Raw genomic sequence first — 27,901 nt, forward strand, 5'->3', positions numbered from 1 at the left:
AAGCCAAATTAGGATCGAAACCAAACAAGCAAGTCAATTTTATCCCAAACTCACTGCCTCAGAATTTGAACCGACCAATTTGGGATGGAACTGGTCAATTTAGGACAGTTCTAGTCTAGACCGACCCTCATCCAGCTAATTCTTAATGGATCTTATACTCAAATTCATGGCCAATTCCAAAAGCCAATGACAGTCTAACCTTCAATTGGTTTTGTTGAAAAATGTAGCTTCGGTTGTTACTTTCATTGGCATATTATTGGAGACAAATTAAATTTTTATTCTGGTCATTTGGCTTCTTAAAGATCAGGTCGGCTCCATGGTCAAAAGGTGGCTTTTCAAGGGTCGTGACCCTTCACATTGACCACTATAAATAGAGCCACATTGGAGCTCATTTGGCATCGAATCATCACATTCGAAAAACAACATGGTATCAGAGCTGGAAAAGATCTGAGCATAAGATTTAACGAATTGGTATGAGCCTCCATTCTCTGTGGATTTCGGACTTCTTGTCTCTATGGATTTGGACGCGTCCTTCGGAAACCTATTTCTATGGATTAGACATATTCTCCTATTTTCTGTGGCTCGTCCTATATCTCTGTGACATTATAGTGGCTCAGTAACTCGCATATGATGGACCTCTGTGATTCATATGCCTCATTTTTATTACTCTATGATTCACGTCGATATTTTCAGTGGCTTTTTATCTCTACAGTGGCTTGTAATCTGTTGTGGCTCGCATACGCATTACAATGGCACATGTTAAGTTCTCTGTGACTTGCATACTTACTATTGCTCGCATATTTACAGTGAATCACATATGTTATTTGCGCTTATGTCTTAGTGTCACACTGTGGCTCGTATCACTCATCTTAGAGGCTCACATTATCTTAAGCAGTGCGTAGTCAATATAGGACTCAAATGTGAAAATTTTATCACCGCAACATCTGATTTACTTTGCCTACTTATTTTCAATAAGTTATTTATGAAATTCCTTCAATAAACATTAAAATAAACTATGTTGCAGATGTCACACCATTTTACGGAAACAAACACATGCACAAGAATCAACACATCGACACAGATATTTTGGACAACAGTCCCCGGAAAAACCTAATGTGGGAAAACCGGTGCAGCAAGGCAGGATTTTATTATTCAGCAATTCTTCAATATAACAGGGTGCCAAACTGGCTTACCCAACAGAGAGAAAAATTCTCCAGCACTTCTCCCAGTCCCAGCGTCAGCCTGGTTGACCTCTGCATAGCTCCCAAACACTCTGTGCCAGCCCTTGCTTGTCTGCGTCAACCCTGGGCCTCTCTGCGTCACCCACGCAAGCCCTCTAGTGACTACGCAGTCTCCTACTGCCTCAGCGTCTGCCTGAAAGGCTCTGTGTCTGCCTCTCCTACCTCTGCGCTGCTCTTCTGTTGTTGATCCTGACTCTCTACTCCATACTCGCTGCCTCCTGGTGCTCTCCAGACCACTAGTTTGAATTTCTCAGATAACCCCGCTCCAGAAATCGAATTGACTGGTCTCCCTCTGTGTTCTCTCCAACTGACCCTCAAGCCTCTTCTAATACTTTTCTCGTTGGTCCATCAAGGGCCGAGATTAAGTCACTAATCATCGGCTAAGATTAGATCTGGCTTGATCCATGACTTTTGGACCATCCTAACTCAGTTTTATATTAATTTACACTAATATTTTATTTTCCCTTAGTTTAGACTTAACAACTCCATTTAAAATACTAATTATTTTAATATTTTCCAAACTGGTTAGATTCCACCCAAACCATTATGTGTCTTGGAGATCTCATGTGCTTTAGCCTCTCCACCAATTTCGTGGCTAGAGCACATCTGATGCTACCCCAAATCAACACTCCTTAGCAAAGATTGTGCTCTAGTAATACTCCTCACTGAGTATCACCCTGATCATCCGGCATCGGTCCCTGTGCTAATGCTAAGCCTCCCTGCCCAACATCCTCTGCACCGCTACATCCTATACTGTTGCCCATGGCTCTGCTACTACCACTGCTATATCTGTATTGTAGCTCCCTCTGCATCCGTGATGTTGTTGGTCCTTTTCTCCCAACATTGCATCCGGACTGTAACTCCCTCTGCATCCGTGTTGCTATCACCGCCATTTCTGCTACTGAAATGGGTTCTTTTCCGTGAAATAATCAAACATTGTCCTTCTAAGGGTGTTGGTGAGGATGTCCACCACCTGTTCTCCTGTAGGAGTGTAGCTCAACTGTACAGCTCCTCATTGGACATAGTCTCTGACAAAGTGACATCGGATATCAATATGCTTTGACCGATCATGAAACACTAGATTTTCAAAGAGCTTGATGCAACTTTGATTATCGCACATGATCATGGTCGCCTCCATTTTCCTTCTGAATAGGTTCACAAGCAGTTTTCTAAGCCATATGGCGTCACACGAAGTTGTGCTTGCCACCATATATTATGCCTCAGATGAGCTCAGAGCCACAGACTTCTGTTTCCTACTGCACCAGGAACTCATTCCTAATCCAATGTTGAAGCAGTACTAGAGGTATTTTTCCGATCCAGTGAACTACCCGCCCAATCTGCATCAACAAATCCACTCAATCTGATATCCTTACCCCTGGTGTACAAGACTCCATAATCGATTTTTCCCTATAAATACCTGAGAACATGTTTGGTTATTGCCCAGTGCACCCTCTTCGATTCCACCATGAACTCACTGAGGGTGTTGACAACGTAGCAAATGTTTGGCCTGGTATTGACCAGACACATCAAGGACCCTATGAGTTGCCTGTATAGGGTGGGATCAACATCCTTGTCTTCTGATGCATTAATCTTCTTCTAGTTCGTGATCATTAGATTAGCCATGGGTCTACAGTCCTCCATCCTTAATATTTTTAGGATTTTTGTAGCATACCTCCCTTGCCCAAGGAAGATCTCTCCCTTCTGCTGCCAAACTTCCAACCCTAGGAAGTAATGCATTAGTCCCAAATCCTTCATATCGAATTATGTGGCTAGATTCTTCTTACAATCCCCAATGAGCCTGGATGATCCTGTCAAAAATAGATCATCCACATACAATACTAAGATTAGCAACTCATTCTCTATAACCAGATAGTAGAGATTCGGATCCGCGTCACTCTTGACAAATCCCTTCTTCTGCAAGTAGCCATCGATTCGACCATACCATGCTCTTGGTACCTATTTCAGCCCATAGAAGGCTTTCTTCAATTTGCATACATGAGACTTCTTCTCATGTGTCTCAAAGCCCTCTAGTTGCTCAATGTATACCTCTTCTTCTATTACCCAATTCAGAAAAGTCGTTTTGACATCCATTTGATGAATCTCCCACCCCATCTGAGCTGCAAGAGATGTCACGATCCTAATAGATGTATACCTAGCTACCGCGGCGAATGTCTCCTCGTAATCAATTCCTTCCTTTTGAGCATACACCTTAGCCACAAACCTGGCCTTGTATTTCTCAACATTGTCGTCTGTAGCGTATTTGATCTTGTAGATCCATCTCGAAGCTACTATTGATCTGTCTTGAGGCCTTGCCACTACCTCCCACACATCGTTCACCACTATGCAGTTGTACTCCTCTACCATCGCATCTTAGCCAAACCTGATGTTGAGCTGCCTCCTAGAAACTGGCAGGCTCACCATCTTGAGCTACTAATGCCTGATATCTATCTGGTTGTTTTCGCTCCCTCTTATTGTTTCTTGGCGCACCAATGAAGTCCTCCACATCTCGCAAAATTTGACGAATTTCCCTGCTAGTTCTTCCTCTGCCAGTAGGTGCCTCTGTTAGCTCCTCCTCAACCTGTGAATCTTCCTGATCCGAGGAAGAATTCATTACTTCTGTTGATTGAAGAGGTTTAACCAACAGCTTTTCTTTTGACTGCTCCTCGAAAGGCATCTCACGAGATTTTCTAAAAGCCTTGTCCTCCATTAACTTTACAACTCGTCGAACCACTACGTTCCTGCTCCCTAGAAGATAGATTTTGTATGCCTTAGCATTCTCGCTATATCCCACTAGATATCCCTTTTCCGCAGTTTGATCCAGTCGTTTCATCTTTTCCTCGAGTATGCGACAATATGCTAAACTCCCAAATGTCCTAGAATGACTGACTTCAGGCGTCTTCCCTATGAAAACTTTCTCTGGAGTAATCTTGCTCAACGCCCGATGAGGAGTCCTGTTCTGAACATAGACTGTTGTGTTGCATGCTTCTGCCCACAGGAATTTTGGCATGTCCTGATCATAAATCATGGCCCTAGCTACTTCTACAATAGTCCTGTTCTCCTTTCTGCTACTTCGTTATGCTCTGGATTGTACAGAGCTATCCACTCTCTTCTAAAGCCCTCCTTAACGCAAAAATCAATGAAGTCCTTATCGACATACTCTCCTCCATTATCTAAGCGCAAAACTTTTATTTTCTTTCCAGTCAGATTCTCCACCAGAGCCTTGAACTCTTTGAATTGACAGAAAACCTCGTCCTTGGTTTTCAGAAAATAAATCCAAGTTTTCCTTGAGTGGTCATCAATGAAGGTAAGGAAATACTCGGCACCACTAAGAGCTTTAGTGGACATAGGTCCGCAGATATCTAAGTGTATCAATCCTAGTACACTCTTGGCCCTATGTTTACTCCTAGGAAATGTTGCCTTGGCATACTTTCTAGAGCACATCCTCTACATACATCATCTTGTTCCATACTAAGATCCGAAACTCTTGTTATAGTGCTCCTGAGAATTCTCAGAGCCCCATGGTGCAAATGTCCCATTCTTTTGTGCCATAGTTCGTTCAAGTCCTTGTCTCCATGACTGCCTATTAGTGCCATTGGTGATTCTAGTTGTAATTTGTACAACCTGTTACTTTTGATCCCGATCTGCACTTTCTTTTTCCAACTTGAGTGTTTGATGTATAACTTCTACTTGATGAAGTAGACGTCATAGCCCTTGCCTTGAAGTTGCGACACGGAAAGTAAGTTCATCCCCAATCCTGGTACATGCAGCACATTTGTAGCATGGAACCGTTCTCCTGATTCTGTTTGAAAAACTATGGTACCCTTCCCTACTAGAGTACACTTTGCCTTGTTCCCCATGGTGATCTAAAAGCTCATCTTCTCTTCTCGATTCTCTGAGAAACATTCCATGATTCCCATCATATGCCATGAGGCTCCATTGTCTATATACCATACTTCTGATGATGCAGAACTAGTCATACAAGCCACTTCTTCTTCCATCCTAGAAGCCAACATGGAGAAATCGAAATCTCTTGTGCAATTTCCTAAAATTCTTTGCAAGTCCCCTGAGGTGGATGCCTTTGCATCATGGTCTCAACCCATAACTGATTTTCCTTTCCTGTCTCTGATTACTTGCTCTGATACCATGTGAAAATTATATCACTACCACACCTGATTTACTTTGCCTACTTATTTTCAATAAGTTATTTATGGAATTCCTTCAATAAACATTAAGATAAATTATGCTGCAAATATCACACCATAATACAAAAATAAACACATGCACAAGAATCAACACATCAACACAGATATTTTGGACAACAATCCCCGGAAAAAGCCAATGTGGGAAAACCGGTCAAGCAAGGGAGGATTTTATTATTCAGCAATTCTTCTGTGTAACCGGGTGCCAAACTAACTTACCCAACAGAGAGAAAAATTCTCCAGCACTTCTCCCAGTCCCAATGTCAGCCTGGCTGACCTGTGCGTAGCTACCAAACACTCTGCGTCAGCCCCTGCTTGTCTGTGTCAGCCCTGGGCTTGTCTGCGTCACCCACGTAGGCCCTCTAGTGACTGCGCAATCTCCTGATGCCTCAGCGTCTGCCTCTCCTGTCTCTGCGCTGCTCTTCTATTATTGATCCTAACTCTCCGCTCCATACTTGCTGCCTCCTACTGCTCTCCACACCAGTAGTTTGAATTTCTCAACTAACCCTGCTCCAAAAATCGAACTGACTGGTCTCCCTGGGTGTGTTCTCCAACTGACCCTCAAGCCTCTTCTTATACTTTCCTCGTTGGTCCATCAACAGCTTAGATTAAGTCCCTAATCAATGGCTAAGATTAGATCTGGCTTGATCCACGACTTTTGGACCATTGTAACTCAGTTTTATATTAATTCACATTAATATTTTATTTTCCCTAAGTTTAGACTTAGGGACTCCATTAAAAATATTAATTATTTTAACATCTTCCAAACTGGTTAGATTATGCCCAAACCATTTTTGGGTCTTGGATATCTCATATGCTTTAGCCCCTCCACCAATTTTCATGGCCATAGCACATCTGATGCTATCCCAAATCAACATCAAATAGGAAGCAATCAAAGTGTTGGGCTGTTTCAGGATCATTTGTGGTGACTAGCTTTCTTATAATGTCTTTGTCACAGATAACATTACATTCAGGAGTCATGCACTTAATCTGCTTCCTCTCCCTGTCCTTTATTTTAATAAGAAAGTGTTGCGTCCAGCAGACATTGCAAAAAGTGTGACCACAATCCATCATTGTGGTGTCCCCTTCCTGCAAACCTTTGTCTCTACAAACATTGCAGAAGGTATGTAGAGAGTTTATTGATGCCAGTGTAAGGCGCACAACACCTGCTCGTGAAAACAACTGAAAACTTCCTCTAGTTTTGGCAATTGCATCAAGTAATCTTGCACAATCCCAGAGATAATGAATTAAGAGTGTGTGAGCAGCTTGTTCCTTTACAGCAAATAAATCCATCACCTTACGTAAATCCCCTCTCTATGCTCGCAATAAAGATTCTTTGGTGATGAGCTGGATGGTTTGTGCAGGCACAGTTTTTGAGAAGATGTGATTGCCGCGAGAGAAAATGAAATATGTTAAATGTGACAAGTTGGTGATAAGACGAAAGAAAATGATCCAATGTGATCTAAAATGGCCTGATCTTATAGCCATAAATGTAACGATTGCTCTCTCTACCTGACGTGACTACAATTTGATAACCGTTCGTAAATGACAGTTCCGACAATTCAATTCAAATTTAATTTAATTTCATAACGATAAAGGGATAGTACTGAAGACTTTGCCTATATATCTATAGAATTTGAAATTTGCAAAGTTTATAACTTTTTGGAAATTCATTTCGAAGCTTTAAATTATTTTTTATGATATTATAAATTGATTTAATTTCAAGAAGTCACCTGAAGACTAGCTTACTCTCATATAGTCGTCTTAAAGTAGTTGCCTCATGCCATCACGGAATTCACTCTACATGCAAAAGATTTATGGTAGTGCATGAGGCACGACCAAGACAGAATTGAAACTTATTTCTTTATATAAGAATCCATGTCATCTGAAGAATATCCAAAAAACTTAAATTTTGTATTGTAGGAAGGATGACCTTGTGGTTGTCAAGCTCCAAAAAAAGGGACAATTTGACTAATTTGTTTTAAAGATAAGCATTAGGGTTGAATATCAAGAGGGAGTGGTCTTGATCAAGATAAGTATCTTGTATCTATTTTATTGTTTTAATCTTAGTTACACAGGAACCACTCCCTACATGTAGGAAATCCATTCCAGTGGTTCTTGAATTCCCAGGAGCTTTGGAACAAGAGTGAAACATTTCATTTTCCTGTGGAACAGCAACGGAAATGAGGGGAAGTTTCTGGCACGTGGAAGACTCTGATTGGGGAAGATGGGAGCAGTGTTTTCAGCATTCCCATTCTGATTTTTGGCAACATTCACACTCATATTCCACTTTCCATCAGAGGTTTAGTTTGTGGTAAACGCATGCACATTCAACATGTGAATCGACAATGACAGTGTCATCATCAACCTCCTCTTCATGCTCTGTTGTTGTCTGGTGAGTAGCAATTGAATCCTTTGTCGACGTCCATGTAATAAGTTATAAATAAAGGTATAATAAAGGTTGTCATTCTGACCAGTTTGACAGGGTTAGATGATTGGTCAATGTCTCGCATATGTCTCCCCTTTTTTCGGTTGAATTAACAGACGAAAATTTGTGACAGTCCTCAACTGTTTGAAACTCTAGCTTTTGATCACATTAAGCACACCATGGGAATTAAGATCTTTCATGTTGTTTTCACCTGCAACTCATCAACTTAATTAAAAAATTTAAAAGATCTTCCTCTAGGGGGTTATAAATGTCATCATTTTACAGATTTACGTACAATTCGACTAAAAATCGTAACATCCTGTAATGACCTTGGACAATGCATTCCCACAAAGCTTTACTAGATATCGAGCAAAGTTAGTCATTTAACTTCGTTCATGTTTATCAAAATTCCAGAATATGTATTCCACAATTCGCAAATTGCAAGCTAGTTATACTCAAGGGTATTAATGAAAAGAAAATGGACAATAACACAAATTTCAAGTTTTCACTATAAGAATTACGATAATATTATGATAATTTTTAAATTTTAATAGTGCATTCACATATTAATTAATTACGCTGAGGGAAATTAATAAGGAGGATTGACAATAATAAATAATTTCAGGTTTCAACAATATCAATAATGATAATATTGCATGCCAACATAATTATCGATGCATTCACATTCATAATTACCGATCCATTCAGTTTGGGACACTCTAATCGAATTGAATTATGCGGGTGATTGACCCATAGCAAGACACTATTTTAGTTCCTAGAATGGAAAATCCAAAAGGTTAAGGTCTTAAACCATTATTGTCCCCGGCCACGTAGGTATATATTCTTCTATTTGGTGTTGAATATCATTAACTAAAGGCATTATAAATATGTTTCATTGAATCTCAAATGTTGTTCTAAACTAATTTTGATTATTGAATGAATATTATTAATATTTTTAATATTATTATATTAAAAGTTAATTTAAAAGTTTAAAAAATATAAGAATTTTAAATTATATAATTAGAAAAATAATTGTTTTCATATTTTTTAATTTTTTATTATATAATATTGTCGCTCTTGATCAATCGTTTCCTCTAAATTTTCAGGAAACTTCTAGCCATTCCGAACACCCATACACAAGTTCCAAACATTAACCTGTTCTAGAAACTCATTCAACATAGGTTTTAATTATTACTAACGTTGGATTATTTATTGTATGTAAACCCTAGGTAGGTTTTGGAGAAGGAAATCAAAGGCATACGGACCATTATGTTTGACTGATAACACTTTAATGTTGACATATACTTATTGATGATATATTCCTTGTTAATGGCTCCTTGATGATGTGATGATATGGAATCCCTAATCATGATGATGTGGTTTCTTTGATGATCACTTGGACAAAATTGAACTTCTTGATGATATGGTTGAACTCCTTGATGACATAATGAATAAATGGATGTCTATCGAAACGTTTCATCAAGTATTGGAATCCACCACGGCTACTTTTATGCTTTTGAGCAGGTTAAAGATTATGTGAGAAGCCTGGAATGGATGAGGATCCCTTCGAGAAGGAGCATTGGTTTGATAGCATCATTGGGTTGATGTAAGATCTATGTGGTCGGAGAGTTTTGTTATGAAGCCTGTAGTCATAAGGTACAAATTTCTTCTCTCCCTGCGAGGAGATTGATGGCGTACTAATTTCATCTCTCCCTGAGAGGAGATTGATGGTTACTGTTTGCATCTCTCCATGAGAGGAGATTGATGGTGTACTATTTTCATCTCTCCATGGGAGGAGATTGATGGTGTACTGTTTTCATCTCTACATAAGAGGAGATTGATGGCATATTGTTTTCATCTCTACATGAGAGGAGATTGATTGTATATTGTTTTCATCTCTACTTGAGAGGAAATTGATGGTGTATTGTTTTCATGTCTACATCAGAGAATACTGATGATGTATTGTTCTCATCTCTACATTAGAGGAGATTGATGGTATGATCCCCTCCTTGGTTGGTGAAGAATGAGTCATCTCTGTGAGAGAGATTGGACTGTATACCTTTCCTTACGATGAATTTGATCTCTCCCTTTGATATTTTATGACACCTATGACTTGGTCGATGAAATAGATCGTGAGAGAGAGAATGAAGTGTACCTCCATTGCTAAGAGGGAGTGTTGAAAAATGTAGCTTCACCCATTACTTACAATGGCATATTATTGGAGACAAAAATTAAATTTGTATTCTCGTCAATTGGCTTCTTAAATATCAATTCGGCTCCATGGTCAAACGATGGCTTTTCAAGGGTCGTGGCCCTTCACATTGACCCCTATAAATAGAGCCAAACCAAACCTAAAAAGGATTTGGTCACCTGAGTGGACTGCCAAAAACCCACAAAATGATGTGAGCTGCCCAGAGAAACTGGCTACATGCACTACATGGAATAATGCAAGCAGGCCCTCCAAAATGCTAGCAAAAGCCAGTGAAACTCTCCTCTGGATGCATCTGCAAAATCCCAACTCAAATCAGCCCCAAATGCCTATCCTCCTAGCACCCACAAACTACTCAAGAAATGCGTCTACACAGGCCCCGGGAATGTGCCAATATCACTGCAAAATCCCCACAGAAATAAGCCCGGCTAGTACTCCAAATCTCCAACAAATAATAGTCCAAATCTCTCCTTGAAAGCCCAACAAAAGATCTGCTCCACAACTAGCTCCCCCAAGAAGTGCAAATTCTCCTCTTGCGCCCAATCTGCTGAGGAAACTCCATGAAAACACCTAAGAAATCTCTTGAAATAGCTCCCCAATGTAGTGTAGATTACCTCCTAGGGTTGGCACTCAAATTCCACCGAAGGTAGGGTGAGATTTTCGCATAAAAACCTCATGTGCTAAGCAGCACTGTGTAGTCTTGGCTGAAAAACTCAAGAGAACAATAGAGAGAATGTAAAAATGATCAAAATTCCCAAATGGAGGCTCTCTCACTATGTAGTCTTGGTTGAACAACTCAAGAGAACAATAGGGACAATGTAAAAATGATCAAAAGTCCCAAATGGAGGCTCTCTCCTCATACTTATACTTGTTGGCCCCACCTTCCTTCTCTCTCCTCCAATTCGCTTTGCCTCCCTTTTCTTCTCCTCCCACAAATGCGTACTAGCTTAAGGGGTGTGAATTCCCCTTTGGGTGGCCCCCACTTCCCACTAGCATTTTAATCTTTCCCTTTTTCTAATGTTTGGCTATGCTTTCTCCCACAAAATGAAGTAATTCTCCCTTTTCCACCCACTTATCCTAAGTTGAGCCAAAATTAATATAACTTAGACAAAATTGCAAAATTGGTGTAGCTGCTAGGTGAATTTAAGTAGAGGGGACATCACAGTCCTCCCCTCCCAAATGTTGCTTGTCCCCAAGCAATTGTAATGCGGGGTGTTGTAGAATATGCTCACCCTCCCATGTGGCATCCTCATTTGAAAAATTCCTCCACCGCACCAAATACTCCCTGATAGTCCTGCTCCTCAATCTCCTCTCCCTGGTCTCCAAAATAGCCTCAGGCTCAAGAACCAAATGCCCCTCATCATCCAATGGGGGTAACTCGGTAATTGTTGTCACATGTTGTCCCAATACCTTCTTAAGCCTTGAGACATGAAAGACATTGTGTACCTTGTTTCTAGGTGGAAACTCCAACTCATATGCCACCTCACCAATCCTTCTAATCACCTTGTAGGGCCCATAGAAACGTGATTGTAGCATCTCGGTCCCCTTATGCTTCAATGTGGATTGTCTGTAGGGTTGGAGACATAAGAAAACCATGTCTCCCACCACAAACTATCTCTCAACCCTATGCCCGTTTGCATAAATTTTTTGTTGATTTTGGGTGGTCTGCAAATTGTCTTTGAGAACCTTAAGGATGTCTTGGCTCTCATGTATCCAATCTTTGGCACTTGGGGCCCTACTATCTCCAAAAACAAGGTCAGCAAAACGTAAAGCATCATATCCATATAAAGCATGAAAAGGTGACATAACAATAAATATATGGTAGGTAGTATTGTAGCAATAATCCCCAGGGTGCAACCATCTCATCCAAGCTCATTGTTGCCCTGTCACATAGTTCCGCAAGTATCCCTCCAGCCACTTATTAACTATCTTAGTCTGCACATCTGTCTGAGGATTGTAGCTGCTACTAGGAGTGAGCATTGTGTCCACCAACATTGAGAGCTCCTGCCAAAATGCCCCCATGAAGCAACTGTCCTTGTCACTGACTATGGCCTTGGGGAGACCATGCAACTTGAAAATCTCTCTGAAGAATAGCTCTGCAACTTGAAAATCTCTCTGAAGAATAGCTCTGCAACTTGCGAAGTAGTGTACCTAATGGGGAAAGCAAGGAAGTAGGCATACTTCGTCAACCGGTCCACCACTACATATATACAGTCATGGCCCTGCACCATAGGAAGTCTTGTGATGAAGTCCATCGAAATGCGCTTCCACTTCCCCTCAAGAATGGGAAACAGCTGCAGTAACCAAGTGGGATGAGTCAACTCCCCCATATTCCTCGGATAGATCTCACACTCCTGCACATGCCTCAACACATCCCCCTCCAAGTTAAGCGCTCCCTAACTATCTTGTACATCTTTAGGAAACCCGAATGTCCTGATAGTGGCGAATCATGTGCTACATGGAGAATCTTCACCCTCAACTGTGAACCAGGCACCAAATATATGTGCCCGTTGTAGTAAATGACATCATCCATCACCCGAAAGCGTTCATCCCCATGAGTACCATCCAAGATCTCACACGCTGATCGATCATTGGAGTACTCCACCAAAAGTTGCGACTTCCAATCATGGTAGATTCTTATGAGTGAAAGTGTCGCAAGCCTCCTAGATAGGGCATCTGCCGCTATGTTTTGCTTGTCCTTGACATACTTTATGTCAAAATCATAGGCCTACATCCAGATAACCCACTTCTGTTGCCTCTCATTGAGGCCCTTATGCTCCAAAAAGTGGCAAAGACTAATATGATCAATCTTCACTCTAAACCTGTTTCCCACCAAGTACTGTCGAAATTTGGCCAATGCATGCATAATGGCCAACATCTCCTTGTCATAGATAGAGTATAGCCTCTCATGACTAAGGAGCTTCCAACTCTCAAAAGTTATTGAGTGGCCTCCCTGTGACAATACTGCACCAATGCCCTCACCTGATGCATCACACTCCAAGGTGAATGGTTGTGTAAAATCAGGCAAAGCCAACACCAGACAACTGCTCATCACCTTCTTGAGGTGCTCAAATGTTGCTTGTGCCCTGTCCGTCCATGCGAATGCCCCCTTCTTAGTCAAATCTGTGAGGGGTGTCGCTAGCTGTGAGAATCCCTTTACGAACTTCCTGTAATATGTGCAAATGCCCACAAATCCCCTCAACTCAATCACATTCCGCGGATCTGGCCAATCACAGATGGCTCTAATCTTCTCCTCATGCACTCGCACTCCATCCTCTCCAATAATGTGCCCCAAGTAGAGCACCTTATGAAGCACCTCCTCCAAAATACGAAGAACCTCCTTCATATGGTGTAGGTACTCCTCCCATGTCCTATTGTAAATCAATATGTCATCAAAGAACACCAGCACGAACCTACGCCACTGCTTGCAGAAAACATTGCTCATGCAAGACTGGAAAGTAGTAAGTGTGTTGGTCAGCCCAAAGGGCATAACCAAAAACTCAAAGTGGTCGTAGTGACACGTGAAAGCTATCTTAGGGATATCTTCATCCCTCACCTGAATCTAATGGTACCTCGAACATAAATCTATCTTAGAGAAGTACTTGGCTCCTCTAAGCTCATCCATAATCTCATCTATGTTGAGGATGGGGTGTCGATTCTTCAAAGTCTTCTTATTAAGATCTTTGTACTCAATGCACATATGCAACATACCATCCTTCTTCTTCAATGGAACAACTGATGAAGCGAAGGGACTAGAGTTGGGCCTAATGTGCCAGAATGCTAGCAACTACTGAATAGCTCACTCAATCTCATCCCGATAGGCTTTGGGATGTTTGTATGGGGTCGTGATGACTGCCTGTACCCCTAGCTCTAGCTCAATAGTGCGCTCAAAGCCCCTGTCGTGTAGTCGCCCTGGTGGGATGTCACCAAATACTGTCAGATATATATCTAGGATGGCCTGAACATCTAGATGTGGTGGTCAAGGTTGATCCCCTGCCTCTGAAATTCTCAACTCCACTGCCCACTCAATGTCTCCATGCCTCAAGTCTGCCTCCATCCTATGTGTTGAAATTATCTGTGGTGGATACGAGTGCATGCCCCTCAGCACAACTAACTTCCCATCTAGCCCTGTGAACTCCATCTCTAATCTCTGCCAATCTGTGGTAACTCGCCCAAGAGAATAGAGCCACTAGACACCCATCACCACATTGGTGTCTGGAACATCAACCACAAAGAAGTGGTCAGTCACTTAAGAGTTCCCCATGATCATTGTCAAAGAGGGAACATATCGGGTGCACTGCATGGTCATGTCCCCTGGCACAAGGATTGAGAAGCCCTCAAAAGTCTCTGTGGGAATACCTTCCTATGTACCATCTATGCATCAATAAAGTTGTCATTAGTCCCACTGTCCGCCAATACCAAGACACGTTGCCCCTGCACTATGCCTCTAATTCTCAAGGTCAAATATCTGGGAACCCCTCGCAATGAAGCAAGCACTCCCCCAGTAGGTGTGAAAGGTGCTCCCCTAGGTGGTGGTGGTGGTGGTGGAGGTGGTCCTCCTGCTGCATGTGGCTCACTGTCACCTCCGTATACCTCCTGCTCTACATCATCCTTATGGTCGTTGTCAAAGAAGACCTCAATACAATGGGCCTTACCCGTGGTGATTCTATGGCCCAGGGCCCAAGGCTCTTAGCAGGTGAAACATAGCTTCCTCCTTCGAAGAAGCCTCCAAGTCTCCTCATCCAACCTCCCATGTGTCGATGCCCCATTCTATGGTGGAGCCCTAAGGCCTATACCCCTCTGCTGGAATGCAGGTCTACTGGGTACCTAGGCTCTGGTCTTCGGAAGCACATCTTAAAAATCTCGGGCTCTGCCTACTACATCCTACAAAGTGGTGGGCCAGTTGGATCTTACCAAGCCCCTCAGTGGTTCTGCTAACCTCTCCACAAACAAGAAAACTCTCCTGACCTCCAATAAATCTAGCACCATCATTGATATTCTCAAAAACTCAGAGATATATGTTTGGGCACTACTGATCTGCTTGAGATGCGTCAGCTCTTCAAAGTGCTCCTTAGCGTCTCTCCTCAAAACGCTCCAACATCCTCTGTGTGAACTCCTCATACGCAGTAATACATGCATGCCCCAAAGTAGCTAATCCATGGAACCACCAATCATGAGCCTCTCCCTCCAAATGCAAAGTGGCAATCTTTATTGCCTTCATCTATGTCATCTGGTTAATAAGGAAATAGGCATACAACTTCTCAACCCACGCCCTGACTGAGCTCTTAGAAGAGCCATCAAAAGTTTGAAGGAATAACCTTCCCACCATGCGCATAAGCTCCCACACTCGGCCCTTTGTTCTTGTTGTTATTCTTGAGTTGGCAGAAATCTTTGAAGGTGATGGCATCTCTAAAATCAACCCCATATGACTGGTACTCCAAGAAGTAGTCTCCCACGGGCGTATCCTCCTGCCTCTGCTGCCCTCCAGTACCAAATGCTAGAAATGAAGGGATCTTCAACTAGGTGGTGCACTATAGATGTGGGTCGTATTGTGTGGGTTTGTGGCATGATGGTTCAAGTGTCCTTGGTGGTGTGAGGTGCCTGAACCCTCTCCCAAATGGATGTCTCCTTGGCTTCCCTTACCCCTGTTATTATTGTTGTTCTGTTGTCTCAACTCATCAATACCCTTGGCCAAATCATTGATAGCCTTCAAGAGGCTATGGGCAAAGTCCTCCTCTCTCTTATCTTTGCCATTAGGATTATCCTTCATGTCTGGTTTCTCAACCTCCTGCTCAAGGGTCTCTGTGTCAAGGGTAATCTGTAGTTCTCTTTCTTTGCTTTTGTACTTTCTCTCCTGTAAGTGATATTCTGCCCGTCCTCTGGTGTCATAAAATGAAGGGTTTCCCACAAGATGAGCAAAGATTATGGCTCTGATACCATTTTAATATTTTGACTATGAAAATATAATGATAAACCACAACACACATGCCATGCACTCAAAATAAACCCAAACTGAAGTACAAAAGATAGAAGAATATGAGTTGAGCCATTTTATTAACAAAATATGAGAGTACAATGGATAAAATAAGGAACTTGGGATTGTTACTGTACAAGCCCCCTTCGAATACATGTGCTCACCCAATAAATTCGCTATTGCTGGCTGAGTAAAAATGGTTGTGCAATGCTCCAAATTGCTCCAAAATAGTTGAAACTCTAGCAAACCCCCTTATCTCAACCTGCTCCACCAAACCCAGAAAGGATTTGGCCACCCGACTAGACTCCCGAAAACCCACAAAGTGGGGCGAGTTGCCAAGAGAAACTGGTTGCACGCACTACATGGAATAATGCAAGCAAGCCCTCCAAAATGCTAGGAAAATGCAGCCAAACGCTCCTCCGGATGCCTCTACAAAATCCCGACTAAAATCAACCCCAAATGCCTATCCTCCTAGCTCCCACGAACTGCTCAAGAAATGCCTCTACACAGGCCTAAGCAAGCCCTAGGAATGTGCCAATATCACTGCAAAATCCCCACAGAAATAAGCTCAGCTAGTACTCCAAATCTCCAGCAAATAATAGTCCAAATCTTTCCATGAAAGCCCGGCAATAGATCTACTCCACACCTAGCTCCCCCAAGAAGTGGGAAGTCTCCTCTTGTGCCCAGACTGTTGAGGAAACTCCACGAAAACACCTGAAAAATATCTCGGAACAGCTCCTCAATGTAGTGTAGATTACCTCCTAGGGCTGGCACAAAAACTCCACCGAAGGTAGGGTCACATTTTTGCATGAAAACCTCCTGTGCTAAGCAGCACTGTGTAGTCTTTACTGAACAGCGCAAAAGAACAATAGGGACAATGTAAAATTGATCAAAACTCCCAAATGGAGGCTCTCTCCTCATACTTATACTTGTTGGCCCCACCTTTCTTCTCTCTCCTCCAATTCGCTTTTCCTCCCTTTTCTTCTCCTCCCACATGTGTACTAGCTTAAGGGGTGTGAATTCCCCATTAGGTGGTCCCCACTCCCCACTAGCATTTCAATCTTTCCCTTTTTCTAATGTTTTGCTATGCTTTCTCCCACAAAATGAAGTAATTCTCCTTTTTCCACCCACTTATCCTAAGTTGAGCCAAAACTAATATAACTTGGACAAAATTACAAAATTGGTGTCGCTGCTAGGTGAATTTAAGTAGAGGAGACATCAAAGCAGGGAAATTTTGTCTCTTCTTTTTCTAGCTTCTTTCTCTATGTGATTTTTGTACCCCGTGGGGGAATTGTAAAAAATGTTACTAGCATGATGAGCTTATGTAAAAGGCTCACCCTCTTGGGTGTTGGTTATTAAGGAATTTGCTCTAGAGTGTTTTTTTACTTGATTAATTATTTTTTGTTTTTAGTGATTAATAATTAATTGAGATTTTTTACTCACATCCTCCAAAATTGGACTGTGTCTTAATAACCAGGCCCTAAAGGTGTTATCTAAGTCTAGGGTCAATGTATATTACCATGCTAGGCATTACATTCAGTTTTACTGAATTGCAATAGAATTTTATAGGATTTTTGATAATAAAAAATTCCTGCAAAAAAAAGAAATTTTTAAATAGATTTCATGTAACAAATAAAAAAATGGTACTAAGAGGTTTCGCAAGGCATGTACGTACTCATTTTCATTCTCAAAGTACCAATATTACCTCAGTACCCTCTTTTGGGTGAAAATTTTGATTTTTTCTTTATGAAAAATCAATTCTACTCAAAAAGGTGAGGAAAAAGACAAAAATCAGCAAATTAAATAAAAGGAGAACTGTTGGTTTTAGGTAGCATCGGAAGTGCTCTAGCCTTGAAAATTGGTGTAGAGTAAGGCACATGAGTTCTAATGAACCCAGAGACCGTTTGGTGAAATTCCACCCGGATTGTATTTTATTAAAATAATTAATATTTTTAATGGGGTTCCTAAGTCTAAACTTAAGAAATTAAAATATTAATGAGTATTAATCAAAATATGGGTGAGAATGATCTAAAAGGCGAATCAAGTCAAGTTTTAATCTTAGCCATTGATTACAGACTTAATCTTGGTCATTGAAGTCTCAACGAGAAAAGTATAAGAAGGAGGCTTGGGGTTCATTTAGAAACACACAGAGAGATTGAGGAAATCGATTTTCTGATGTGAGAAGTTCTCAGGAGGAAAATCAATTGAGGAGATCTTGCAGCAGAGGGGCAATGAGATTCCGGGAGGACTTTCTAGAGAACACAAAGCAAAGAAAGGACAGAAAACGTCCAGAGGAGGGCTGACATTGGCCTACGTAGTGATGACGCAGAGGCAACGCACCCAGTGAGGGGAAGTCGAGTTTCTACAGAGGGAATTCAAAGTTCAGTTGCCTGAAGCTAGGGTGTGAGACTGGAGGCAAGAAAGTCGAATTCTCAGCAACCAAAAGATCCAGAGCAGAGAGGCAGTGTAATGCCCAAGAGGGGTGACGCAAAAGCTGCCTAGGGTGATGCAGTTTGACGTAGAGGCCATCAGAATGTGACACAGAGCCTCCCAGACCTGAGGATTAGTCACTGATTCTCCAGTCGCAGGGTGAGATTATTTCACCAATCTTTTGTCCAGTATTTTCTTTGTAAAGAATTGCTAGTTGAAGCATCCTAGATTTGTATTCAGAATTTTCTCTTGCATAATAATAAACCCTCAGAGTTGTTGCACCGGTTTTCCCGCATTGGGTTTTTCCGGGGACTATTTTGTCCAAAAATAAATGTATCTTATGTATCTTGTTCTTTGCTCAGTTTCCTTGTTTCATGTAATCAAATATAAAGTAGTGTACGCTGCAGAAGTAATGTGCTTCAGTATTCAGAAGAATAATTTGATCAATGTAATTAAAATCAAGTAGGTGAAGTAGATTCAGATTTTCTGTAGTAGGGGTTCCTTAGAATAGGAATTTTCACAAGAACATGTCCAAAGCATGTTTTTTTGTGTCTCTAGTCAAACCAGTGCTATCAACCACTTGAGAGAAGTTGATGATGCACTTAAGTAAAGTTCATAACACTTGGCATTGCAAGGGATTTCCAATGAAAGGGGCCACTTTCCCTCACACATGTGGCACAAACTCCAAGGGGGCATAATTCCCAAGGAGGGATTCACCTTCCCAACATGTGGCACCTTTGAATGTGTTAGGTGGTCTTGAGCAAGTTGTGGTAGCTGCCACACCACACATGGAAACTCCATCTCACACATGTGGCAACCCTCTCCCAAGCTAGTGCAAATCCCAAGGAGGTTAACCCTCCTCGCATCCACAAATTGCATCTCTCTTTCATTGTTGAGGGAGTTGGACAGATTGGGGAAGAGATTGTCATTGTTCATTGTAATTGTTCTATCAATTTTGCAATAAACAAAAGGCTTTGGATGCTACCATGGTGAATTTATCTTATATGGTGGCTTGTTACATGGGTAATGTTGCTTAAAGTTATAATACTATGTTGCCAAGAAACGTGGGTTCGGACGGGGACAGGGACAGAATTTTTTGAAATAGGGTACGTGGGTTCGTCGGGTAATATAATAATATTAAATTTTAATAATTATATTTTATAAATTATAAATTTATAAATTATAATTAATAATATATATGAAATTTGAATTTGTATATTTTTCAACTTTAAACAAGAAAACTTTAATCATTTAAATATGCACTTCATTGAACATTCAACATTCACATTGAAATTTCAAAATTTATCACCAAAAAATTGTTCAGTGTTTACATATTAATAAGAATCATGAATCATGATATATGTCCATTGTCATACTGCATTCAAAATTTGCCTTGCGGCATCTCCAAACATGAACTAAGAAATTTTAAAATGCTAAGATAAAAATAGCTAAAGCCTAATGAACAATGGCTTCCTCAAGCCATGTCATCAACATCCATGTCACCAACATCACTTAGATCTTCAATTAACATGCTCTCCAAGTAGGAATCATTCTCATCTTGAGGCTCTTGCTCATCCATAGCAATTGGAGGTAGCTAAATAAGGCCATCTGGTTGCATCTCCTCTTCCACACACATAGCATCATCTATGTGTTGGTCTCATCTACTGAAAGGACCCTCCTTATACCCCGGGTCTTTTCGAGATATGAGACGAAGTGTGCTATGAATGTACACTAAGTTCTTTGCCTTCTTTGAGCCCAACCTATTTCTCTTTACTGAATGAATAAAGGCATAAGTACTCCAATTCCTCTCACAAGATGAAGAACTAGCTACCTGAAATATTAGGGGAAGCCCATTAAATTAATTAAAAATTTAAAAATAGAAACTAAAACTAAAATGAAAATTTAAAATTTAAAAATTAAAATTAATTTCCTATATTTAATTGAGAATTTTTCAAATTTTGAATAAGATGAGGAACTCCAAACAAGCTACCTATCCAAGTAACCGTATGGCAAATTGCTGCAACTCAGGAGCATCAACACCATGAAGCCACCACCAATCAATTGGATCCTTCTTCTTGCGTGTATCTGCCAAAGATGCATGTGAACCAAAGACACCTCGGCCACGTGAAATGGGTAAATCGGAACAGCTCAACCAAAAACAAAAATGAAATTCGATGGCTGTGGGTTAGTAAAAAGTTTAGGTTTTAACTTTTAAGTTTTTGACATTTGTTAATAATAAATATCATATTATTAATTTTTATTTTTTATTTTTTAAATTTCAATAAAAAAAATTACTTGAAAATTAAATTTTTAATATAATTTTTTTCTAAAGAACTTGAAGAACCCAAAAAGAACCAAAGAACCGAAGAACCCAAGAACCCAAAGAACTCGTTAAAGGAAAAGAACCCAATTTTTTTTTGCTGAACCTAGTTCTTATGGGTTCTTCTAAGAAGAACCTGTACCAGAATCCGGTATTTAGGGACGGGTTCGAGAACCCCACCCCTGGGTTCGGGAACCCGTGCAACATAGTTATAATGCATTGTCTTGAATTTATTGTTATTATAGGCTTGAAAAGGATATTGCTACAAATTGGATTAGATAAACAAATTTGGTTATTTGTTTATCCTCCTTTTGTTTTACATTTTGAATTAAAGATTACATGTTCTTTTATTTTTACTGCCATGTTTTCCAAATTTCATATGTAAATATGCACCTATTTTAACCATTTTCTTGGCAATTCTTTAAGAAATTGCAGGCACCTCAAGATTGAAGGATTGGGTCCTCTTTGGATAGAGTATCCATTGTCCTTCAACACATAAGGAGCTACATTGCCACCAAGCAACAACAATGCTTTCCATTTGCCTAAAGATTCCACTCAATCGATTTGCTTACAAGTTCTAGAAAAATCTAACAAAATTCCTTGTTTATTTTGATATGAAAATTCAGTATCCCATCCAACATAGAAAGTGCTAATTTGTTGTTGTCCTAGCAGACACAATAAGCAACTAGGAAAGGTTAATTTATTTTGGCTTTTCCTTAGTCGTCTTAAAGTAGAAAGCAATGTTGCCAACATCGAGATCTGGATTAAATCGGCGAGGGTCCAAAATCGGAAAAATTTGTAAAATTTGGGAAAAAAATCGGCAAAAAATTGGCAAATACAATATTATTCATTTTTTTAATTTTTTTAATATCTATAACATCCACAACATAATATAAATGCATTGACACATAAAATATGAAAAGAGAACTAATATATAAGATGTGTAATATCATGTCTAGTGCTACATCACACATAACAGTGAATCATGTCCTGAATACTAAGTCCTAAGTCCCAACTCAACCTCAAAATTTCAACAAAAAATATAATAATGTATCTTATATCATGAGTCATAATGTCATATACAATGAAATGAACCAAATAACTAATACTACCAATTTCCCTTGCCCCTCTTGCGAGAAAATGTAACAACTTTCCCTCTGGATGAAGAACGCATTGGGGCTAGTAGTGGACTCTGCTGTGCTCTAAAAGCTGAAGAACTAGGAGCTATAGGAGGTAGACCACATCCTCTACTGGTGACAAGGATAGGTGGTGTCACCTTCTCCTCCTGTTTCTCCTCCTCCTCCTCCTCCTTCTCTAACTAATCAGGGGTCGACTCCATGATAGGCCACTCGGCCTCAACCCTCCATGCAATAGTGGTGTCAATCCCATCCAATGAGATGGCCTTCGCATCAAGTGTCCCCTCAAGTTTCCTCGCGCACAATCAAAGATTGTAATAGACGTAGACCATGTCATTAAGCCGTTGTGACTTCAACCTGTACAAGGGTCATAAATTAATAAATTATAAATAATAAATTAATAATTATAAAAAATTATTATTCAATAAATTCAAATTATTAATTGGAAATTTGGAATATTTTAATATGTTGTGCTTCTTGGTGAGTATTTTTTCAAATACACTCCAATTGCGCTCGAATCCCGAGGAGCTACATGTTTCGCTGAGCACTCGAATGGCAAGCCTTTGGAGATTGGGTACTCTACCATCGTAGCTTCTCCACCATGCATCTACAACAAATACGATAAACATAAGAAAAAAATTGAACTTTGAAAGTTGAAGCAAAATATGAACTTGAAGAGACAATGAATTTTGAAACAAACTAAAGCTTACCTGGCATTTTAGTCTTCCTATCATGCATAGCCATGTCAAAGCTAAATGTGCCACCTACCATCCTATATATCTCCATTTCTTTGGAGATTTCTGCACGTTCTGCTGGAGATGACACCATCTTCTGAACAAAAGTGACGAATCCATCCATGACCTCGGCAACAAATAAGAATCCACAGGAATAAGAAAATGTGGGGTTCAAGTAGATCTATGTAGCATGAATGGGATGGTGGAGTGTATCATTCCATCACTCATCAATCACTTCCCATAAGAGTTGTTGTTCCTTAAACCCCTCATCCCCGTTATCATCATAGTAGTTCTGAATGGATTCTTTGGCCCTATCCATGCCCTCATACAAGTAGCCCATTGCGGGCTCGTCTCCATCAACTAATCGAGGAACCTTTATCAAAGGTTCAGTAATGCTACACACCTCCTGCACTCCCCCCAAAAGCTTTCCTGGTATGAAACTAACCTGCATATGGCCTCTCCCTCTGGTTTGCAGCTATATGACAAAGCACACCACTCCTCTGAAAGAAACATTCTCTTCACATCCCACATAGAATTCAGGAGGGATTGAAGAGATATGAAACTAGTGGCAAACTGTGTAATGGCAGGGCACACCAACTCCTTGTTGTTGGTGAATGTTCTCATCAAATGAAGCACAGATGCATGATTATATATAAATTTTGTAATGTTTTTTGATGATTCAACAATATTCTTGACAAAAGGAATTTTTCCTATGTCCTCCAACATCAAATCAATGCAGTGTGCAACACAAGGTGTCAAAAATAAGTTAGGATGCCTCTCCATAAGCATCTTACCAACAGCAACATTATTTGCGGCACTATCCGTTATGACTTGGACAACATGTTGTGGACCCACCTCCTAAATGAACACGTCCAACAAATCACATAATAACCATGCATCTTTGATATGTGCAGATGCATCAACAAATTTCATAAACATTGGCCCCTTGGGACAATTAACCAAGAAGTTAATAAGGCTTCTACCCTTTTGATCGGTCCAACCATCTGACATCACAGTGCATCCTGTGTGCCCATGATCCCCTAAACTCCTCCAATCTCTTAGTGCAGTCAACCTTTTCATTTTGAAGAATGCACCCTCTAAAGTCATCATATGAAGGGGCTTTGTACCCTGGGCCAACAATAGCAATAGCATCAATTGCGGGCTAGAAAAATGGATTGTTCCTGGCAACGCTATAAGGAATATTACTCCAAAGAAGAAACTTAGACAGCAACTTGTCAGCTTCTTTCTTCTCCCTTTTTTTAATAATTGACGAGATAGATGGTTGTGCACAAGGTGTGGTTCTAGGAACAAAAAATGATGAGGTAGCTATGGGGTTGGGTGTTGATGTTGATGGTGAAGTAGAACCAGTACCACTCACGCAGTCACCTCTCAATCCTGACACTCCACCCCCTGCTATTTGACTCTTCAAAGCTGCCTTAGACAGTTTGGTTGTCTATATTTCTTCCAATGATTTGAGGGCTCTTCGGATGATTTCCAGATTTGTATTTGAGCAAGGCCCTACCTCATATCCAAGAATTTGTGCAAGGTGGTACTTCAATTTTTATACCCCCTGTCATATGATGCCCACATATCTTGCAAGTCAAACTTGATAAATTTGATCTGTCAAACCCTCCATCGGGTTCACCAAATTCCCATAGAGGGTCCAATTTCCTTGCCATGTTTGTTACTTTGTTGAATCTCGAGTTTTAATGTAAAATTAAAGTTTGAAGTTTGAACCGAGGGCACGAGAAGAATTGCAAGTTGACCAAATGAAATTAAAATTTACATACAACATTTTAAATTTTTGAAAAAAAAACCCTCAACTCAATGCAACAATAATGGCAAAAAATACACATTCAAACCCAAGCAAAAGTGATGGAAAAAAACTACGGCACAAGAAAAAATTAAACAAATAAAACTAACAATCAAGATTTTGCATTTTTTACCAAAAAAACCCTCCACTAAATGCAACACAAATGACAAAAAAACACACTCAAATCCAAACAAAAATCATGGAAAATAAATGGGTGATAGAAACCCAAGGAAAAACAAGATAAAATAAATAAAAAAAGGCCAAATTTGATGCCCATACTTGAAAAGCATGCTCTGCTAAAGAAACTTGGTCCAAACTTCAATTTTGTTTGCCTGGGATGCTAAATTTCTTCACTTTTCTCCTCTCTTGGCCATGTAGATGAGTTATCCTCCTCCCTGGCTCTCACTCTTGCCCTCTGTCTACAAAATGAACCAAAAAAAATCCAAAAATTGCATTTAAAAGCTCGTTATTTCCGCGGCTCACGATTTTTACCCGCCAACTTGCAATTTTCTAGTAAAAATCACAATTTTTACCCAATTTTTTCAACTTGAAAAATCGTCGACGTTATCAGTCGATAAAATTGTTTACTCTAAAAAAATGCAATTTTTTCAAACATCGCAATAAAATCGCGATGTTCGCAACACTGGCAGAAATTCCCTTTTTTCTTCAATAAATTCAACTTGGAATTTTCCATATTTTTCTACTAACACAGCACATAACCCTAAAGTGCTTTGGGGCATCTTTCACAAAGCTTTGTTCAATGATTTTTGCAGGTTCGTGAGCATACAAAGGGAGGTGCTGTCAGATTTTCGCCTACTTGAACCATCCAAGTAAATCGGAGGAAACACATAATCGTCCTCCCTATAAAAGAAGATCAAAAACCATTATCTCCCTTTATTCATAAGGGATGTCTAATATCATAACAGCGACTGTAACCTTGAGGGAGCTAGGGGAGTCCCCTAGGCATCCCATTCCCCCTATCCAGAGGGGGTATTTTGTGTTTGGTCTCAAAATTCGTGGCGTCTTATTTGGATTAAAATCAACCCATGCACTCCAAAACATCTTATACTAGATTTATTTTATTTTAGGGAGCTATGGGAGTCCCCTAGGCATCCCATCCCCCTATAAAAAGGAGCTCTTTTATGTTTGGTCTCAATTTTCATGGTGTTTTATTTCGATTAAAATCACCCATCCACAACAAAACATCTTAGACTAGACTTATTTTATATAGTAGACTAGGTTTCACTTCTTTTTTTTAAATTAGATTTCTTTTCGGCATAAAGTAACGAACCTTTCCCAGCAGGTCCTGTTATGCTCTCAGCCATCACAAGCAAAAGTTTGATCTCGCGTTAGTCAAATAGTTTTATAGGGAAAACCTTTTCAACCATTTATTGTGAGTTTGGGAAAGGATTGTTAACTTGTGAAATCAAGAGAATGCCTTGAAGCTAAGCTTCTTCCTGTCGAATCTCCAAGCGACCTTCCTGACCTCATTTGAAGGATAAAGGTGAAAGAGGAATCAAAAATTAGAGTAGTTTTAGTTTTCCTACAATCACATGGATCACATGTTTGTCCTTTCAATGCACTCACTAATAATCTAAGTGAAAACTTAACTTAATAAAATTAACTAAGAGAACAATTCAAAACCTTTCGAGACAGCATCTTTTAGGCCACGATTTCCATTTGCCGGATTTACATTTCAAGCAAGATTTGACCTTTCTATAACCGGTGTTTATTGTGATTTCATATTATTTGTTTATGAATTGTTTATTTATATGCTTGTAAGTTATATGTTGTTAATTTCATGCTTTTGGTAATGTTACCCACCACCAGTGGGTGACACCCATAGGAGAATTTTTTCTCCTAAACAGTCATCAGTCGGCAACCCCTTGCCGCCACCAGATAGCTCGATGTGCCATCATCTCTGCCACCTAAACCAGTGATTCCGCTCCATGCCCATTTGTTATGATCATTTCTTTGAAGGTGTGTCTTCCAAGTCCGAATGTATGGCTTTCATTATGTAGTTGGGTACTTGTGTTTACTTATCAATGGACCATGGTTGGGGGCTACCGCACCCCCCCTTCAAATCGCTCTCAGAGCATGCTTTGAGTGGGAGCGACTTGGGGGTGCACTCACAATATTAAACAAAACCAACAAAAAAAAAATCACTCCCTGGTTTTTTCACAAAAAAATTGTCACAAAGATGTTCCAAACGCAGAAAAGAACAAAAAATAAATAAATAAATAAAAATAAAAAATAAAAAAATCAAAGAAACAAGAGTTTGTGAGTAGGGCAGCCTAATATTCAAGCCTATGGACCTAGTATTGATATGCAATTCATGGTAATGTTAAATTTTGAAAGTAAAAGTGACATTTTACTTATTTCATTTTCATCCTTCTATTTAATTTTTAACATTACCATGTATTGACTCAGGATGTTTGAGAGTGGTTTCGACCTCATTGGATTTCATATGGAGAAAATAGAATTTTAGATCTCACTCAAAATCCAGCAAACTTATCAGTTTTTCAGGATTGGGGGGACTGCAATGTTTCCATTGGATTTTGCCATGTATTGGGGTATAGGACTCGTATTTAATCAAGAGCACCAAGCCCTCTATGTACCTTGATGTTATGTGGACTTTGATTGTCGAACTCCTCTATCATGTCCCTACTAAAAATGTGTCCATCACTCAAACAAAATATTGACTTGACATGCTACATTTTTTCTATCTTATGTTCATTGCTTAGAGGGTGATATTAATGACAAAGATCCCAAGATAGGCACCGATTTTGATGATATGTAGCTATTTGCTATAGCATGATTTTTTGGATGCTAGAGGCCATTTAGAGCCTATTTGTTGATGTATTTTCGGTTCAAAGATGGATTGCACTCGATGATATTTTGGTTATGTGCACACTTACATGCTATATAAATGAGAACTTGTAACTTGTGGACTAGGTTGATGAAGATTATAACTTCCAGATGATTGATGTTATATGGTTTAATCCATGTTTTTATGTTGTTTGTATCTAATTCATTATTCTACATGCTTTTGTTGATATATATGCATCAAAATATATAAAAATATATATTATTTAAATATTTGCTCCCAACCCAATAGCTTTTGAAAATATCGCTCCCACTCCCAAGTAACCATGTCATGGACACTTTTGGGCACGGATTAGTGGGGGGATTCTAAGGAAAGAATGGGCTTGATTTGTACTCATCTATTGTCCAATTTGGTGGTTAACCTTGCATCCTAGTGCCATGGGATCTCCTTTATTGGCTACTAGCCTTAGGGATGGCACTACATGGGAAAACCCAATTTTGGTTGCGTCATCCTGCTTCCTGGCACGACATACATCGCTCCCCTCCTCTCATTACAACCCCTTTTCACAACTCAATTACACCGATGTTTTT

The 27,901-nt window shown here is 40.0% G+C and overlaps 1 protein-coding gene across 1 annotated transcript in view; it reads right to left on the reverse strand.

Moving 5' to 3' along the window:
* Positions 1-27,901, reverse strand: part of EMB2753 (tetratricopeptide repeat (TPR)-containing protein) — a 333,581-nt gene that overhangs the window by 76,380 nt on the left and 229,300 nt on the right. The gene's annotated exons all lie outside the window — the stretch shown is intronic.

Source organism: Pinus tabuliformis, chromosome 5_1 (genome assembly GCF_031772625.1).
Source record: "Pinus tabuliformis cultivar Carrire ecotype Pingquan chromosome 5_1, CPIR1, whole genome shotgun sequence".
Taxonomy (NCBI): Eukaryota; Viridiplantae; Streptophyta; class Pinopsida; order Pinales; family Pinaceae; genus Pinus; species Pinus tabuliformis.